This window comes from Protopterus annectens, chromosome 6.part0 (genome assembly GCF_019279795.1).
Source record: "Protopterus annectens isolate FY-2018-M chromosome 6.part0, PAN1.0, whole genome shotgun sequence".
Lineage (NCBI taxonomy): Eukaryota > Metazoa > Chordata > Ceratodontiformes > Protopteridae > Protopterus > Protopterus annectens.
Window position 1 is genome coordinate 1,511,249,054 of NC_056737.1, and position 18,504 is coordinate 1,511,267,557.

An 18,504-nucleotide genomic window follows, 5' to 3' on the forward strand; every position below is an offset into this window, starting at 1 on the left:
TTGCACACACACTAACCCCCCCTCCACACACACTAAGCAGTTGCAGGATTCAAACCCCTACCTAGCTATGTTATGACACTCGTGACAGACGCATTAGCGGAGCGCGCTATACGCATTACTGGGAGGTTCCCTTCTCCTGCTGTATTTATAGGGTGCTGACATCATCAGTGCTTAGAAAGGGGAATGTGCATCCTGTAGAGTGTTTTCCCAGTTGCCAAAAGGGACATTCCTCTCACACAGACTTGCACACACACTAACCCCCCTCCACACACACTGGATAGTTGCAGAATTCAAACCCCTACCTAACTATGTTATGACACTCGTGACAGACGCATTAGCAGAGCACGCTATTCGCATTACTGGGAGGTTTCCCTTCTCCTGCTGTATTTATAGGGTGCTGACATCATCAGTGCTTAGAAAGGGGAATGTGCATCCTGTAGAGTGTTTTCCCAGTTGCCAAAAGGGACACTTCCCTCACACAGACTTGCACACACAACAACCCCGCTCACCCACACACACACACACACACACACACACACACACACACACACACACACACACACACACACACACTGAGCATTTGCATGGTTCAAACTCCTACCTAACTAGATTATGGCACTTGAGGGAGATGCATTAGCAGAGCGCGCTATCCAAATTACTAGGCATCTGTTCTGCACCTGCAGTATTTATAGGGTGCTGACATCTTTATTTCTACAGAGGTATGTACATCTAGTACTACCTGTCAGGTGGGGGATAGCATATATATGCATTTGCAGCCACCTACTTCAGGGTCAGATATGCACATCGCACTGGCAGGTTATGTTCTATACCATGCTTCGTGACCACAGGACCTGTAACACACAACACAACCAGTCCAGAACACCACTCCCACATCCAGGACACACACTTTGCTTTCCTGGGAACAGTGCCGGGATATGCAGGTGTTCACATACACCATTCCAGTTGTTAACATCAGGTACAGGCATATTGTGTGTGGGAACTACTCAGGCCTCTACAACATTACCCTACAGTCACTACAATTTGTGGGTCCATGTGCTATGGCAGAACCACTCACCACAGCCACATGGGGGAATACATATTGCACCTGTCCATCTGCAACATGGGTACTCACTGTTCCACACCAGAGGTAGACCACCATTGTTGATATCTGACCATACCCACCTTTCCCTGGACATCCATATCCCATCCTCACCCCCAGACAAGGTTGTCACTGCAAACAAACTGTATTTAGCACAAGCAGACTCTACACTTGTGAAGACTGGGGTGGAAGACTTCAAAGGACCCATGCTGGGGGACTATACTGGCCACTCTGCATAATCCTTGACAATTGCATTCTATGAGCATGTGTAAGGTTTGCATTGATCATGCTATCCCACATATACCCATGAGGGCTCCATAACAGGACACCTGTCAGGTGTACACCAGCCATATATGAGCCGTCCAACAGACAGAGTGAGCTAATACATTGCAGAGCTGTAGCCCACAGAGGGGGGACATCTCTGAACAGTACCGGCACGACACTTCAATCCCACATAATCATCACAACACAGTGTTGACAGTGGAATTGTCCAGACAATGCAGATAGGGCTCCCCTCAGTCTGTTATTGACGCCCACTTACTGTTAGAGGTCCTCAGCAACCCTCTTCCAGCACACACCAACAACATGGATGTGGCTTAGCACATTCAAACCCTGGGATCTCCACTGTGTCCCTGCTTGACAGAGGCACAGCACACTAGCCTCACACGTTGCCTTATGTGACCTACTTTACAGTGGCACAGTAGCCTACTGTACTGGGGATGCAGATGCCAAGCACACTCTGGCTAAGCTGTCATTCCCTAGGGCAAACAGCCTAGTATTGACCTCTACACCCATATGTTTAATTGTCAGATGCACAATATTTGTTGCTGTTAGACTGTTTGCAGGTCTTTATTGCCATAGCATTCCCTGTTCCTATGAACAACTTGTGTATCTGTGGAAGATGTTTGAATATGAGGGTGATCCACTATATTACTTATGTCTCTGTAGTCATTTACTGTGTGCACTGGGCAGATTGCTGTGTTGTGGTTGGTTCCTGGAATGACACGTACAAATACCAGATATGTGTGGCCAACTGCTAAATGGAGATATGGCCTAAGTGTGTGAGCATGCCCATTTCAGCCTTTCCATGGCATGTTGTCTGACATATGCCTCATTTATCAAAGTGTGCGAGCATGCCCAGTGTGAGCTTTCCATATGTTGAACTCTGCAGTCCACCACATATTTGGGTGAGTGTGAACTTCAACAATATCTCACATTTATGGTTGTGTGTTGGGTGTCATGTTGTGTACTTCCTGGCCAACTGCTTCGTGTCTGACCACAACAGGGATTATACTGTGCCTGCAGGGATTGCATGGGATACTTTGCATACAGTTGTCAACATCCTTTAATAATGACCTAACACTGTAGTACCGTATAGTGTACTGGTTCAGTACTTTCACTGTGGTGGACATTATCCTGGGCTTTAGTTCTATCACTGCTTGAAATCTTCATAGTGAGCACAACAGACTGTGTAGGGGTCAGTTGTGCACATTTGGCCATGTTGCATTATGTTCAGATATGGACTACCTACACCAGGCTTGTCCAACATTGGTAGTGTATTCCACAACATAGGTGGACATTGGCAAACACTAGCAATGTGCCCCAGGCCATTTCTGATGCTAGTCAGAGAGTGTGTTTGTCCTTCGATACACATTGTAACTGGAGTTTGCCATGACATATGTCATGGTTAGTATACTGTGCCTCCGTCTACCTGTGACATAACAGTGATACCCAGGGTAAACCTACCATCTCCCATCCACTCATCAAGATTCCTCTTGAGGGGTGACGATGGGTGACTCTCTGGCTAACCTGTACTGGGAGTTTACTCAAGAGTGGGGGTGGCTTCTGTGTTATGGATCATTCAGTACAGCTTGTCCTATGTATGTCAGTGCTGGGGTTCAGGTCTCTCATGTGCATAGCTCACTGCCATTCAGATTGTACAAGGTGCAGCATGTTCATTGATTCCAGCTTGGACATGGCTTCATACATCAGGCACAGCTTGCCTCTGGGTGGGCAGTATGGCAGTGTGTGGAGCTGCAGTTTGTTTAATCAGGCAACACATGGCATCTGTTCATGCTCTTTGCTACTCCTGGTGAGGTACTGTTGTGGACTTTACAGTTGATGGAGGTGTCTGCTGAGGTACATCCCACAGGGCCTATTGTAGTCAATTGTGACACTGATGAAGGATGACTGCAGAGCCACAGTGACCTCCCCTTATCTAGATCTGACAACCTTCATGATTAGGTGGGTATATGGTATGTTTCTGTGAACACTACAGCCACATGTTTGTCCAATGCAGGATATCTATCACCTTGTGTCCCCATGTCTCTCATTACATGTTAGGTACGTAATGGGTTAACACCTGTGTGGTAATTGGTGGGCACTTACTGAATATCCACGGTGGTTGTCTATACACATTTCTGCAATTAGCTTGCTGACATGGCTATGGCACCAGTTGTCTGTTTCTATGTGGCCCTTTTGTGGGTTGCTTGTGTCAGCTGGGGGTCAGATATGGTGGGCAGTTTGTACTCCTCTGCATACATGTTCAGTCACATTCCTTCCATGTTGGCCTGTACCTATGGGACATATATAAGGAACGAGGGAGGTCCCAGGACCAAGCTTTGTGGGATGCCACTTATATCTGGTTTGTAGTCTGACATGGATGCAGCATGTCTGACCATGTCAGTTCTGTCCTTGGTCTGGTTTGCAACCCTTCTACTGACATCGGGGTTTATATTTAAGCTGGTGAACATATCCATACTGAACACGTAGGGTATTGTCTGGAAGCATTTGCACGGTCCAGCTACGCTGTGTGGACCACATTGCCCTCATCGATGACCTTAATGACTGTTTCAAATGGGTCAAACATGGTTAGGGGCAGGATCTGCACTTATGACAGCCACACTGGATAGGGTCCGGTGTCAGTAGGTCCCCAATAGCTTTATGTCTGCGGTACATGCTGATCCTTTCCATAGCTGTGCAGACCAAGCTTGTCAGGATCCTGGGGTGGTAGTTTGCAGTATCCATTCAGGCAACACCTTTGTTGTGAAGGACCACTGTTGTTGTACACTGCTCTTTGGGTACATATCCTGTGGTAAGGCTGACATTGAGCAGTAGTGTGATTTGGCATTCCATTCTTCTTGGAGTCCATGTTGGACTCAGCCCAGGACACCATCTCATACCTTTGCTGCTGTGTGTTTTGCTTTGTAGATGATGGCTGTTACCTCAGCATCTGCAATGTCAGGGGGCCAGCAGTCTGCTGGGATAGATACTTTGCATTCTGGGGGGGGGGGGGGGGTTTGCACTGCACCTGTCAGGTTGTATGTTGGCAATATGTGTGTGTGTTTGGTATGTTGTTTGTAATATCTGTGTGATTCGGAGCATATCTGTGAATTCCCAACATGGTTCCTACCATCAGTTGACTAAGCCATGTGATTATCCTTAGTGTCCTATACAATTTGTATCTTCATAAGTTCATAGGTTCATACTAGGCTATCCACCCTAGGGCATTATTAAGCCTAGCCAGAGTGTGTGTGTCTTTCGCCGCCCCTTGCTATGTGTATATTATGGCCATTTATGATTTACTTTGCTGTGCCTCTGTCTGGACGTGACACAGTGAAGACCCCCAGTGTACATCTACGATCATCCATCCACTTGGCAATATTCCTGTTGAGGGGTGTCAGTGAGGGGCTCTGCCTAACATGGAGTGGGATCCTGTTCCAGGGTGTGGGGAGCTTCTGGGTTATGTATCTGTCCCTCCAGCACATCCTATTTCATTATGTGTTGAGGTTGACATCTGTCACTCTCACAGCTTCAATGGCTTTGATTTCCTGGGGTGGAGCATGTCCATTACTCCTGTGTTGGACATGGCCTTGTACAACAGACATACAATGCCTCTGTGTAGGCAGTCTGTGACTGCATTCAGCTGGGGTGTCTACAGCCAGGCAGCATATGACATATATTTGAGACCCTTTATCCTCTTGGTGAGGTACCTTTGAGGTCTTTCTAACCGCTACAGGTGTCAGGTAAGGTACATCCCATATGAGTCATTGTACTAGATTATGGGTCTGATAAGAGAACAGTACAGGGGCACAGTGACCTCTGTTGATGTAGATGTGAATCCTTTCATGATACGGTGTCCAATATAGACAGTCTTCCTAGCCACATTGGCATTGTGAGTGTCACATAACAGCTTACTGTCGACTTGTGTCCCTAGGTCCCTGATTACTCCTTGCATACATAATGGTTTACCACCTATGTGGTAATTTGTGAGTACCTTGTTTGGTACTTGGTAGGACATTCATACTGTCCAGTGTCTTCAGGATGTCTGGGTGGGGTTCCTGTGTGTGAGAGTGTGGTCTGTCACATGCTACAGACTGTACAGCAGTTTTGACTACAGTTAGGTGCACATGGGTGGTCTCCGCTGCTTCATGCATTGTCAGTTACCTGGCCGTATGGGTGTCTGTGCTGCATATGGATACTCCCCCTCCTTTGATGTTTTGGTCCAGGTGTTGGGGCCATAACGCATGATATGAGGTATAACCTGGTAGTGATGGTGTGCTGTCAGTAGGCTTGCAGCAGGTTTCTGTCACTGCACAGACATCGATGTTCTCCATACTGGGAAGTGCCTCAGGAGCATGCATATTTGCAGTTTACACATCTGGCATTGGTCAGCATTACCCTTATGTTTCTTACCACTTATGTTTTCTAGGGTGGTGGGTTAGTCCTTTCGGCCTTGCCTACGTACGGCTCTATGGAGGTGGCAAAGGCCTTATCCAGTATGCAGACGCCCAGGGGTAACAGGTGCAAGCCATCCCTGGAACAGCAGCATGGCTTGTCATGCATGACATCTCAAGCAGACAGACATTAGATCCTCTTGGACTGACAGCTGTAATTGTGCCAACTGTTAAAGCTGACCATTCTGTGTTTGTACTGTGGCATCATTCTTGGTGAGGGTTGGATGCTGCAAATGGCCAGTGTCATACTGGCCTGGAGTACATACTCAGAGAGCTCATCCATGTCTCTTCTCATGTCGTCCAGGGAGGTACATCTCGGGTCATTCACACCAGCATGGACAATGACTGCATCATATTTCTGCTTGCTTTGGGGTGACCTGCGTACTTGTGTTATGTGGCATATTGTAGCAGCCTACAGGCAGCTTACTGTACCCTTGTTCAGTCTGGTGAGTGGGACAGCAGTGTGTCTGCCTATAGAGACACCTATTACAACTGTATCAGGCATGTTGTTTCTCCTTCTAGCCTGTGACTGTTTGGCACACCAGCTTTGTGTACTATGTGTTGCATGTGCTATGTTTGGAGGTTGTGGTTGCTTGGGGTCTGCTTTGGAGGCCTCTGTTGGTGTGGTGTATTTGTAATTAGGGCCTCCGGGAATGTTTTTCTGTGTTTATGTGTTTGGTTTACAGTTGTGATAGGTCTATGTGGGACTGGGTTTGTGGTGTGTGTGGTTACCTTCTCCTCCTGACTAGTTTTGACAGTACTGAGTTGGGGGAGCTCAGCCTCCGGTTTGGATAAATGGTTGCATCTCTCACATATATTTGTATTTATTGGGGGGAGTTGAGGGTTGTCTGTGTACTTGGGGCAGGTGTAACATTGCCTCAGGATTCACAGATTCTACTTGTTGTAGCTGGCCTTAGTGGATTGTATGTGTGGACATATTTTATTGCCATACTACTGATCAGTGATTACTTCCCTTTTTATGTTTGCTCTATCATGTAGTAGCTTCCTCATTCTCTTGCATGGTTTGGTAATGGCTGGAGTCCAGCATGCCAGATGCCTGCGTGTATGGCATTGTGTCTTGTTGTTATTTGTGATTGCATAATCCAAGCATTCCTGGCTGTGTTCATGGAATGCCTGTATAACAGGTTCTGCGGTGAGTCCCATATTCTGCACCTGCACAGGGCCTTTAGTGGATTCCACATCAGTTTGGAGGGGTGCAACTTATGCTTTACACATGTTTTTCACTGTGGTTTTCTGGCCAGGGACTGTGGTCAGGATGTGTATATCCGGTGTGATTACTCTATGGTCTGGTCTTACCAGTGAGGGATACACTTCTCATCTTGCCATCCAGTATGCATGTTGCTGATTATCACATCCAGTATGCTTACCCCTCTTGTGGGAGTGGTACGTTGTTCCTGGGCATTTTGGTTTATGGATTCTAGGAACTTTTCTCCTACTGTATTGGTGCTAGTATAATGCTCCCAGTGTATGTCTGGGTATTTTCAGTCAACCAATATAATGTGGTTTGGGGGGCTTGATATATTCATGTATTCCAACATAGGCCAGGTGCAGTTCCTGGTGTTAGGACAGTAGTCTGCAGCAGGCTATATGCTGGGAGGCGGTTTTAGCCACTGGTACTTGACCATGGCTAATCCATGCTGCTTCTTGTTGTGGTACCAACATGGGGGTGTGGTTATCCTTGACAATTATTGCTAGTCACCCTCCTTTTGTAGCTTGTTCCATATTACACTCCCTGTACATGTTTGTGAGCAGGTCATGTCATTTTAGGCATCCCTGTTATTATTTGAGTGAGTCAGAGAGGGGTATCATTCCCAGGGTTCCTACTGAGCAAGTGTATGTGCTATGTGTTGCCTCTTTGCCAAGGCCAGGGCATACTGGGCATGCCTCCTTCTGCCTACTGGGGCAGGCTCAGGTTGTTCCTCCTCCAAGTCACTCTCTGTCTGTGATGGCCTTGGCAATGGTGGGGGGGGGGGTTTGGCCCAGCCCTATGCTGGTCCTGCTGCAGCTGTTTTCGCAAGATCATATTATGTAGCATAGCACATACCATGACAATTTGGGTACATGTAGTTGGTGAGTACTGCAAGGCTCCACCAGATGTGTCCAGACACCAGAACCATGACTTGAGCAGCCCAAACACATGCTCTATTACATTACGTATTTGTGCGTGTGCCTCATTATGGCGTTCCTGTTCAGGTATGTGTGCATTTCTGATGGGTGTCATCAGCCATGGCTCCAGTGCATAACCTGCATCCCCCACTAGGTGTCCGTGTGGGATGTCCCCATTGGCAAATGTCTGGTACAGCTGCGTCAAATGCCAGATGTGGGAATCATGGTAGCTCCCAGGGCAGCCAGCACACACATTCATTATTATGCCCTGGGCATCACGCATGACCTGGCAGTTGATGGAGGGGAAGCCCTTGCGGTTAATGTAGGCCCTACCCCGCTCACTGGCTGGTGCTTTGATGCATATGTGCGTGCAGTCTATTGCACCCACTACCTCAGGGTATTCCACTATTTGCTGGAAGAGCTGCATATTGCTGGCCAATACCTCATGGGTATTGGGGAAATATACATGGTCACCGACATGTGCTGACATGGCATCCAGGAACTGGTGCAGTACCCTGGAGGCTGATGCCTGTGATATCCCCATCATATCACCAGTTGGTCTCTGGAAGTTACCTGTTGCTAGTATTCTTAGGCCAACACATACCTTGGTTTCCACTGGGATGGGTTCCCCTCTGTTGGTTCTGTGTGTGATGCGTGGCCTGCACAGCTTGACAATTTGCTGCAGGAGGTCTCTGTCCACTCTATAGCACTCTACTATCTCCAGCTCATGTAACCCATGGTAGGTGACCCTGGGCCTGTACACTCTTCGCTGTCTCCTCACTGTGGGTTGTCTGGCACCATCTGCATTGTCACCACCCTCAGCAAGTCGCCTATGTCTCATTATGACAGCTATGGCAGCCCCAGGCATTTCTGCTCTGAGTTCAGCTTTTTCAGTTTTCACTTCTAATAGCTTACTCCTGTCTTGCAGTGTCTCTTGAGAGAAACATCCTGCACTGCTGTTTGCAGAGTTTTAAGTGCTGGGCTGGGCTACTATTCTGCCTGTGTAATTGCCTGCTTCTAATTGTTTTCACCTGCTAGCTCCAGCAGTATTCCCTGCTAGCTTCCTACTAATTCTGTTGCTTCCATTTTCCTTTCTGTTTCCTCAGGGGGGTGCAGCATGCATACCAGCAGAAACACGCTCACAGTGGCTTACATGCGCGCACACATGCTTACACAGTTCAGAATCTGCTTATTCCGGTTAAAACGCGTGCACACCAGCGCAAACAGTGTTACAAATCTACCAACACGCTCCCACATGCTCAGTCTGCCTTACACGCGCGCACACTGTCCTACTCGCGCCTCATGGCGTGCACACGTGCGCATGCACGCCCAGCAAGAAACTTTGGTGTAAGTAACAGTGTACACCTTCCATTTCTTGACTTTCCCATGCTTATCTTGTGGCACTCCTCTTTCCACGATCTGTGTCTGTCATCTGTCATGTAACACTGACCTCCAATGAACTGCATTTCTTTCTACCATTCCCCCCTGTGATGTCACCTTTCTCCTACTCTATTCCTCCCCCTTATGTATCTCTTACACTACTCAGAATGTGCTCATTTGCTATGTGACTGTGGGATTCAGTATCCTAACCCTCATTTACATCAGATTGCCTACTAATGCTTAGTTACATGTCTTAGATTCAGCTTCCCCCTTAGCAACCACTACACGGTGGCCATGTTGTTTTTGGTCTGCTGGTCCCTGCATTGTCATTCCATGTATTGCATAAAACCCACATTTGTGGGTTTATAACCTTCATTTTTATGTTTTATACAATGCAGCCCGTTTGTGCGGAGCTGCGCTGCATTTAAACATATATATATTTTTTTAATATTTGCATCGGGGTACCTTGCCAATGGCCACATATTTGGCCATTGGCATGCTGCCTAACACATATGCACCCTTTATTTGGAGCTGACATGGCTCCATTGTGATTTTTGCAGAAATGTTCTCAGTTGTTAACTGAGTACATTTCTGCAGCTAAAACGGCTCTTACATGGGCTGCTTTCTGTTTCCTTGATCGCTACTCTACCTCATTTGCATGCCTTTCAGCTGCAAGTGAGGTATTTAGCATATCCACACCCAGTCCGTGTAAGAGACGTTTTAGCTGGTCTCTTACATGGAGTTTCGGGCTGTTCCTGGATCGCGAGGCTTGCATGGAGTGTTACACGTCTCTTACACTCCGTGCAAGCCTTTGTGAATCCTGCCCACTATCTAAAAGATATAAAGTAGATCAAATAGATACTGTAGCAAACTCCGAGAGCTGTGAGCTAACGTTCTATGTTGATGGTGTCTCTGTGACCAATGATAATTGTGAAACAATTACTATAGTAGACTATCAGTTGTCAGCAAAGAGTGAAATATTTTGTACTGTACAAATTAATGGGAAACCTGTAGAGCTTAAAGTAGACACTGGATCTAAGTGCAATGCTATGTCAGTACAAATGTTTGCTACAGTAAAAGCTGATGAGAAACTTAATTCAGCAGCGTGTGCAAAATTAGTTGCTTATGGTGGTGAAGAGATTCAGATATATGGCGCAGTAGTTCTTTCATGGCATTCTGCTGGAAACAGCTATGACTTGCAAATGCATGCAGTCACCATTGGGCGTCAATGACATTCTGAGAATGGGACTGATTTAATTTAATAAAGAGGTCCACCATATAAGTATGAACAACAGCGATAATTTTACACAGAATATTTTTAGTGAATATACTGATATTTTCAAAGACAAGCTTGGTGAACTTCCAGTCACATACTTCATGAAGTTAAACCATGAAGTAAGTCCACTTGTTAGACCAGCACAGAAGATTCCAGTAGCAATGCAGAGTAAAGTAAAAGTAGAACTATACAAAATGCTGCATTTAGGTGTCCTCACTCTAGTAGAAGAACCGACTGAATGGGTATCCTTCTTGGTCATAGCTCATAAGAAAATCTCAGATGATATTCAAATAAGTATTGATTCAAGAGACTTGTTGGAATAACACCAAAGAGCATTTGATATTCTGAAGCAGAAAACTGCCAGTCCACCCACCTTGACATATTATGATGTACACAAACCTGTAACTCTTTCTTGTGATGCTTCAAAGTATGGCCTTGGTGCATCATGTCTTCAAGAAGGCTTATCAGTAGCCTATGCATCAAGAACTTTAACCCAAACAAAGATGCATTGTGCACAAATAACTTTTGGCAGTAGTGTTCGCATGTTTGAAGTTCAATGATTATATTTATGGCAGACCTATCCAGACAGAGACTGATCACCAGCTACTAGTGACAATTTTGAAAAAGCCAATGCATACAGCCCTAGCATGATTGCAACGTATGCTGTTAAAATTGCAAAAGTAAAATGTTAGTATTGTTTACAAAACGGACAAACACGTTTACTTTGCTGATGCTTTATCACATGCACCTAGACAAATGATAGAGCAACATGAAAATGAAACCGCAGATTTTGAAATCACGGAAGTCAGAAATTTGTTGTCTTCACGTCTCAATGAACCAAGAAATCACACAGCTTCAGACCCAATTCTCAAGAAGCTGAAAAACATTATCAGTCATGGATGGCCAACACAACAAACCAGTGTACCACTTGACATTCAGAAATATTTTCCTTACTGAGACATGCTCATGATGGAGGATGGCATCACCATGAAAGGACCAAAAGTGGTAATTCCTAAAGCATTACAACAGGAATATATCAAAATCATGCATTGTGGTCACCCAGGTACTAATTCAACCAAAACAAGGGCAACAGGCATTGTATTTTGGCCTTCTATGTCCAAAAATATAGAGAAAGGAACTCTAGAATGTTCAATTTGCAACAACACCAAACTGCATCAACAAAAAGAACCATTTCAGCTACACCAGATTCCTGAATAACCATGGTCAGCAGTTGCTACAGATATTTTCAAATGGAATGATCAACATTACTTAGAGTTAGTAGGCTCTTACTCAAATTGGTTTGAAATTGGCCTACTTCCTAACTTGATGTCCAGCACTGTCATTACAAAATTGAAGAGACATTTTTCTGTGCATGGCAGACCACAGAAAGTCATGTCTGACAATGATGCACAGTTTACAAGTCAGCATTTCAAGAAATTTGCTGAGTCCTGGGACTTTGTTCATATTACTAGTAGTCCACAGAACAACTGATTAGCTGAACATGCAGTTCAGAGTGCAAAACATTTGTTGAGGTAATCCAAGAGAGATGGTACCAATGTTTTCCTTAACTTACTCAGTCTCATAAACATTTCTCAACACAATGTGCTTGGTTCACCTGCTCAGAGATTAATGTCCATACAGACTAGACCAACTTTACTAATCAGCAAACAATTGTTAGTACCAAATGTAAAGAACAACAGAGTGGTCAAGGCTCAACTTTCAAGAAAACATCAGTCACAAAACTTGTACTACAATAAGACCAGTAAACCCCTTAGACCATTACTACAATGAGAACTTGTGGGAATGCAAATATATAAAGGATATGACTATGGGAATCGTGAAGAACATCTGTGAAGAACTGAGATCTTACATCATACAATCTGAAGGAATGGATTTCAGAAGGAAATGAAGACGTGTTACCTGTCTCCAAACCAGTGAAGTAGCAGATTGCTGTGCCAACAACTATAATTTGCAGAGGGACTTTACACCTGTTCAAATTCAAAAGGACTGTATGCTTCCTTCAAATAATGTTCATGTAATCCCTGATGTTCCAGTTTTGAGAGAATCCCTAGATACTGTCCCTGTTGCTAAATCTAATCAGAATTACTATGTTAGCAGATCAGGTAGACTTTCCTGACTGAATCCTAAATATATAGCGACTTGAACTTGAACTCAGTTTTGTTTATTAAGATGTTGATATATTGTTTAGCTCTTAAAATATCTTTGTTCGCTTATTTGCATGTCAAACAAACTTAAAGAGGGGGGGTGTAGATCAGTGTGTATATTGTACCTAGTAAGCCACTGTATTCAGAGAGCACATGCATATAAGTTAGGAGCACATGCGAGATCAGTGCCATTTTGTATAGTCATTCAAAGTTGTGACAAGCTTGAATGGAGATGCACATGCAACTGTTAGAAGTAATGAGTGAGTCAGTAAACATATGAAGTTCGAAGTATATGTTCCAATTACAGCTCCTGATGTGTTTATGTACAATAAACAACTTCAACCCATCTCATGCCACAGTGCTTAATTTGAATACACGAAACATACAACATCTATGATATGGGTATAGTAGTAAAGATGGAATACAAACAGATCAAATGTCAACACTTAAAACTTGTATGCAAAAACATAGGTTATTCTCAGTAATAGTTTAAATATTCTCAGTGGTGTTATCTAGTGTTCTTCCTGGCTTTGTACTGGAGCCTCCCCCCTACAAGATCAACCCTCAGTCCCTCCAAACTGTCTGACCCTAACTTTACAGGTTGCTTCTGCTGTTGGATCTTATAGGTGGCCTGTCCTTATAATTCATGAACCGATTAAATCATTGTATAATGCTATATAGCAGTGTTTCATACTTGTTATTATGTAACAACAAAACAAAAAAAAACTCTACTGCACCAACTGGCCAGTTAGTATACTGGGTTAAGGGTGTTATTTTCTTTGGCCAGTGTACAGGTTTTGAAACTTTTGATCCCTTTTACTTTAATTATTATTATTTCTTTATTATTACAGATTTAGATAATATTTGAGCAGTAGCCTTTTTTTTCTGATGAAGTTCCCAGCAAATAAAATGGAATGAAAGCACTAAGTGTATGTGTTGTGGTCTATTTTGATTCTTTGGACTCGAACAGTGCCTGCAGGAGGTGTTGTTTCTAGTTTTGTTAAGTTCTTGGATTTGCTGTTTTGAAGACTCTCACTCTCTCTCTCTCTCTCTCTATATATATAGATATATATATATATATATATATATATATATATATATATATATGTATAGATATGGATCTACTTCAGCAGACTGAATGTACACAAAACTGAAATTTACTTTACCAAGACGAGAAGATAGCAATTTGAAAATCATGAACATTTGTAATTTTGAAACTAGTTAAAAACATTAAAGCAACTACACATGTCTGACACCACTAGCAGCATTTGAATAGACATTGCGCTGTATTGACAGAAACACCTTTTCCATTTATGCACTGCGTTTAACATAAAAAAGTACCATTTTTAATGATTTGCAGGAGGCAAGCCCCGCTGCTCCCCACACCCACAGCAAATTATATATACTAACTCTGAGATCGCACTACAGTGGAGAAAAGGGTAAACTTACCAATTTTCACTGTACCACAATCTTCATTTCAAGACATTCAAAAGTGTACATTTTTTATGTTAAATGCAGTGCTTAAATGGAGCAAATGTTTCTGTCAATACCCCGCAATCTCCATTCATATGCTGCTAGTGGTGTCTGATGTGTGCACTTGCTTTTTCGTTTTTACCAGTTTCGAAATTTTAAACTTTTATGATTATAAAATTGTGATCTTGTCCTCTCGGTAAATTAAATTTCAGTTTTGTGTGCATTTGTTCTACTGAAGTAGAACTATATATATATATATATATATATATATATATATATATATATATATATATTATATATATATATATTTGTGTGTATGTGTTTGTGTTTGTGTGTGTGTGTGTGTGTGTGTGTGTGTGTGTGTGTGTGTGTGTGTGTGTGTGTGTGTGTGTGTGTGTGTGTGTGTGTATTATATATAGGGTCCACATTAACTTACTGAAAAGCAATACACTGAATGTTTAATGCTGAAATATCAAAATGCTGCAGGACCCGTGCTAGAGTTTGTTCTGTGTTTCACCAACAAGACAGTGATACTGATTGTTGACTGGCAGTGTTCTGATGCAGAATACATATACAATACATGTATGCTGTTATAGGTATTTTGATTTCAGCATTGTAATGTTTCAACATTTTGACATTTCAGGATTTTGCATTCATTATTTTGTCTTTCAGTATATCACTATTAAATCAGTTGCCACATCCCCATATCTATATATATATATATATATATATATATATATATATATATATATATATATATGTAATATGTATCTTTACATGTATATATATATATATATATATATATATATATATATATATATATATATATCAAGACAGATATATTCATACATGTCTATATATGTATCTATATGTATATATCCATATATATGAATATATAGTAAAGATGGAATACAAACAGACCCAATGTCAGCACTTAAAACTTGTATGAAAAAAACAAAGATTATTCTCAGTAATAGTTTAAATATTCTCAGTGGTGTTATCTAGTGTTTTTCCTGGCTTTGTACTGGAGCCTTCCCCTACAAGGTCACACCTCAATCCCTCCAAACTGTCTGTCCCTAACTTTACAGGTTGCTTCTGCTGTTGGCTCTTACAGGTGCCATGTCCTTATAATTCACGGACTGTTTAAATTATTGTATAATGCTATATAGTAGTGTTTCATACTTGTTATTCTTCTTCTTCTTCTTCTGGCTTTTCCCAGTTAGGGGTCGCCACAGCAGATCACCTGTCCGCTCATGATTGGCAGTGGAGTTTTTACAGTGTTGAGTTGCCAGCCCAGCGCCCAACCTTCCACAGAAGGCACACACATGCATGCACTCACACCTAAGGTCAATTTAGAGTGTCCATTCCACCTACAGCATGTCTTTGGGATGTGGGAGGAAACGGGAGCACCTGGAGGAAACACACACGACCACAGGGAGGACATGCAGACTCCGCACAGGAGGCACCCCAGCCGAGGATCGAACCGGAGAACCTCTTGGCTGTGAGGTGACAACGCTAACCGCTGCACCACAGTGGCCACCCTAGCGTTTCATACTTGCTATTATGTAACAAAAAAAAACCTCTACTACAACAACTGGCCAGTTAGTATACTGCATTATGGGAGTTATTTTCTTTGGCCAGTGTGCAGGGTTTAAAACTTAATTTTCTGTTCGACACACTGAAAAAAAAAAGAAAGTCAAAATTTACAACACAGCACAATGTAGAATCAGCTGAATGAATTCAGCAGATTCAACATTATTGCTGAACAGATTATGTGATGTCCGTATAGGAACTCAGGTAAAGGAAACTCCTATACCTAACATCATGTTTTTGCATGAGGGCAAGACCCCCTGCACCCCCCACACCTCCTGCTAACTATATATTCCAACTCTGAGATAGCACTACAGTGAGGAAAGGGATGAATTTCCCACACCGCACTGCACCACGCTCTCTGTACAGTACTTCAAGTTTATATTAGCGAATGAACTGTGCATTCGCTGATACAAACTTTCAAACACAGATATGTTCAGCAAGATGGAAATTTGAACATCCATGTTTTGAGTTTCTGTCTGCAAAAATTCTCCATTCCACCTGTTGATAGTAAACTATATATATATATATATATATATATATATATATATATATATATATATATATATATATAAAATATATATATGGAGAGAGAGAGATATTTATATATAAAGAACAGATCCTTGTAGTGAGGTGTTTTCAGCCTTAGTAGTAGGATGCCTCCTACTAGTAAGGAAAAAAATTAAACCAGAGGAAAACTGGTGCTTCTTGATCATCAAAGTTGCTGGCTGAGCCTCTCTCTCTCTCGCTCTCTCTATATATATATATATATATATATATATATATGCATATAGGTTTACTATTGAAATGTCGAACGGCACTACATCGACTGTACTATAGTCGAACACGGAAGTTCGAAAATAGTAATGTCGACGACAAAAAACAATCTAGGACTGTGTTTTAACATGGGTCGAGGTAGGGGAGATGTTTGTAGTTCTGAATAATACTGAACACCTACCTCGACCCATGTTAAAACCATTCCTAGATTGTTTTTTTGACATTATTACTATTTTAACTCCGTCGACTATAGTACAGTCGATTTAGTGCCATTCGACATTTCAGTAGTAAACCATGTCTATATATGTATATATATATATATATATATATATATATATATATATATATATAAATATATATGTGTGTGTATATATATATATATATATATATATATATATATATATATATATATATATATATATAGATATATATATATATATATATATATATGTTAGATTTGTTTGCACTTAGAGTTTTACATAGGTGATGTAAAGTATTCCTTGATCATGGGTTACTGCGCTTTACAGGCCTGAGATTTATTTGCATTTGGCCTTTTTACGTAGGTGATGTAAAGCATTCCTTGATCATGTGTTGCTGTGCTTTACAGGCCTGAGATTTTTTAGCAGTTTAAAATACTCATGTTATTTTTTTTTTCTACTTTATAATTTCAAGCTTTACAAAAAGCAATAATTTTGCAAGTAGCGATAAAAGTCCAATAAGAAATCAATGTGATGGATGACCCATTAAAGAAAAATAGAACTTGATCAAAAGAATGCACCCACTATATATATATATATATATATATATATATATATATATATATATATAAAAATTCTTACAAATCTTAAAATACTCCCAGTCTCAGAGCTATATAAAACAGTAAGTTATCCAAAACAAGGGAATTAATATCTATTATAATGCACCATAATAGTTAAATAAACTGCAATTATATGTATTAAGATGGCTGTCAGTGCTTAGGAAGCAAGGCATTGATAAAATAAAATGAGCAAAAAGCCGTTAAACCTGCAAGTGTTCATTTCAGTAATAAATGACTAAAATAACAAAAATGTAGTATTACAGTATAATCAGAAATAAGCTAATCACAAACTCTCTCCCTAAACATAGAAAATCCTGCTATAAAAACCACATTGTAAGAAGTAAAGTCATCCTCATGCCAATGCTTTTTGCTCCGTAGTAAGTAAATGGTCATTAGCAGCTAGAGTTACTGATATTCTGATCAACCATATACAGCCACATAAAACTACAGTATCCCTCCCACCAATGTTGTCTTTGACAAGAAAAGATGCTGCAGCAATGTATTACACGAAATGGTCTCTACACCCATTTCACTGTTTCTGTCATTACTGTTCAGAATAATAATATAAGTAAACTTTATTTCAGACCACCAAAGCATTCACTGAAAGAGAAGCAGACAAGATTCCTTGTAGTATTTTTAATTACAGCCATAATGAAGGGTGTGACAATTTGAAAATAGTGTAATATATAAATGAACTACTCTGTTTAGTCTCCTGTACACAAAAGTTAAATGCTACACTTATTTTATTAATTCTGCCATTTCAAACATGGCTGGAGTTTTGTGCACTATGTTCTTCTCAAATGTCGCTGTCTGCCAACAGAAATTTTAGCCATTTATCTTTTTAATCAATGTACTTATTTAGCTATTGCATTTAGGTGATATGTGTGAACTAGTTCCTTTTAAATATTTGTAGAACACATTCCACTTTTCTAGAAACTGTCCAGATGAAATCCTGGATGTTAGAAAGGACACAGGTGCTAAGTAGTTTTTTTTTCTTTCTTTTTGCTTGTGGCTTAATAACAACCTTGAGTTTGTACTTGTTGTCGCCTGAGTTGTTCAAGCTG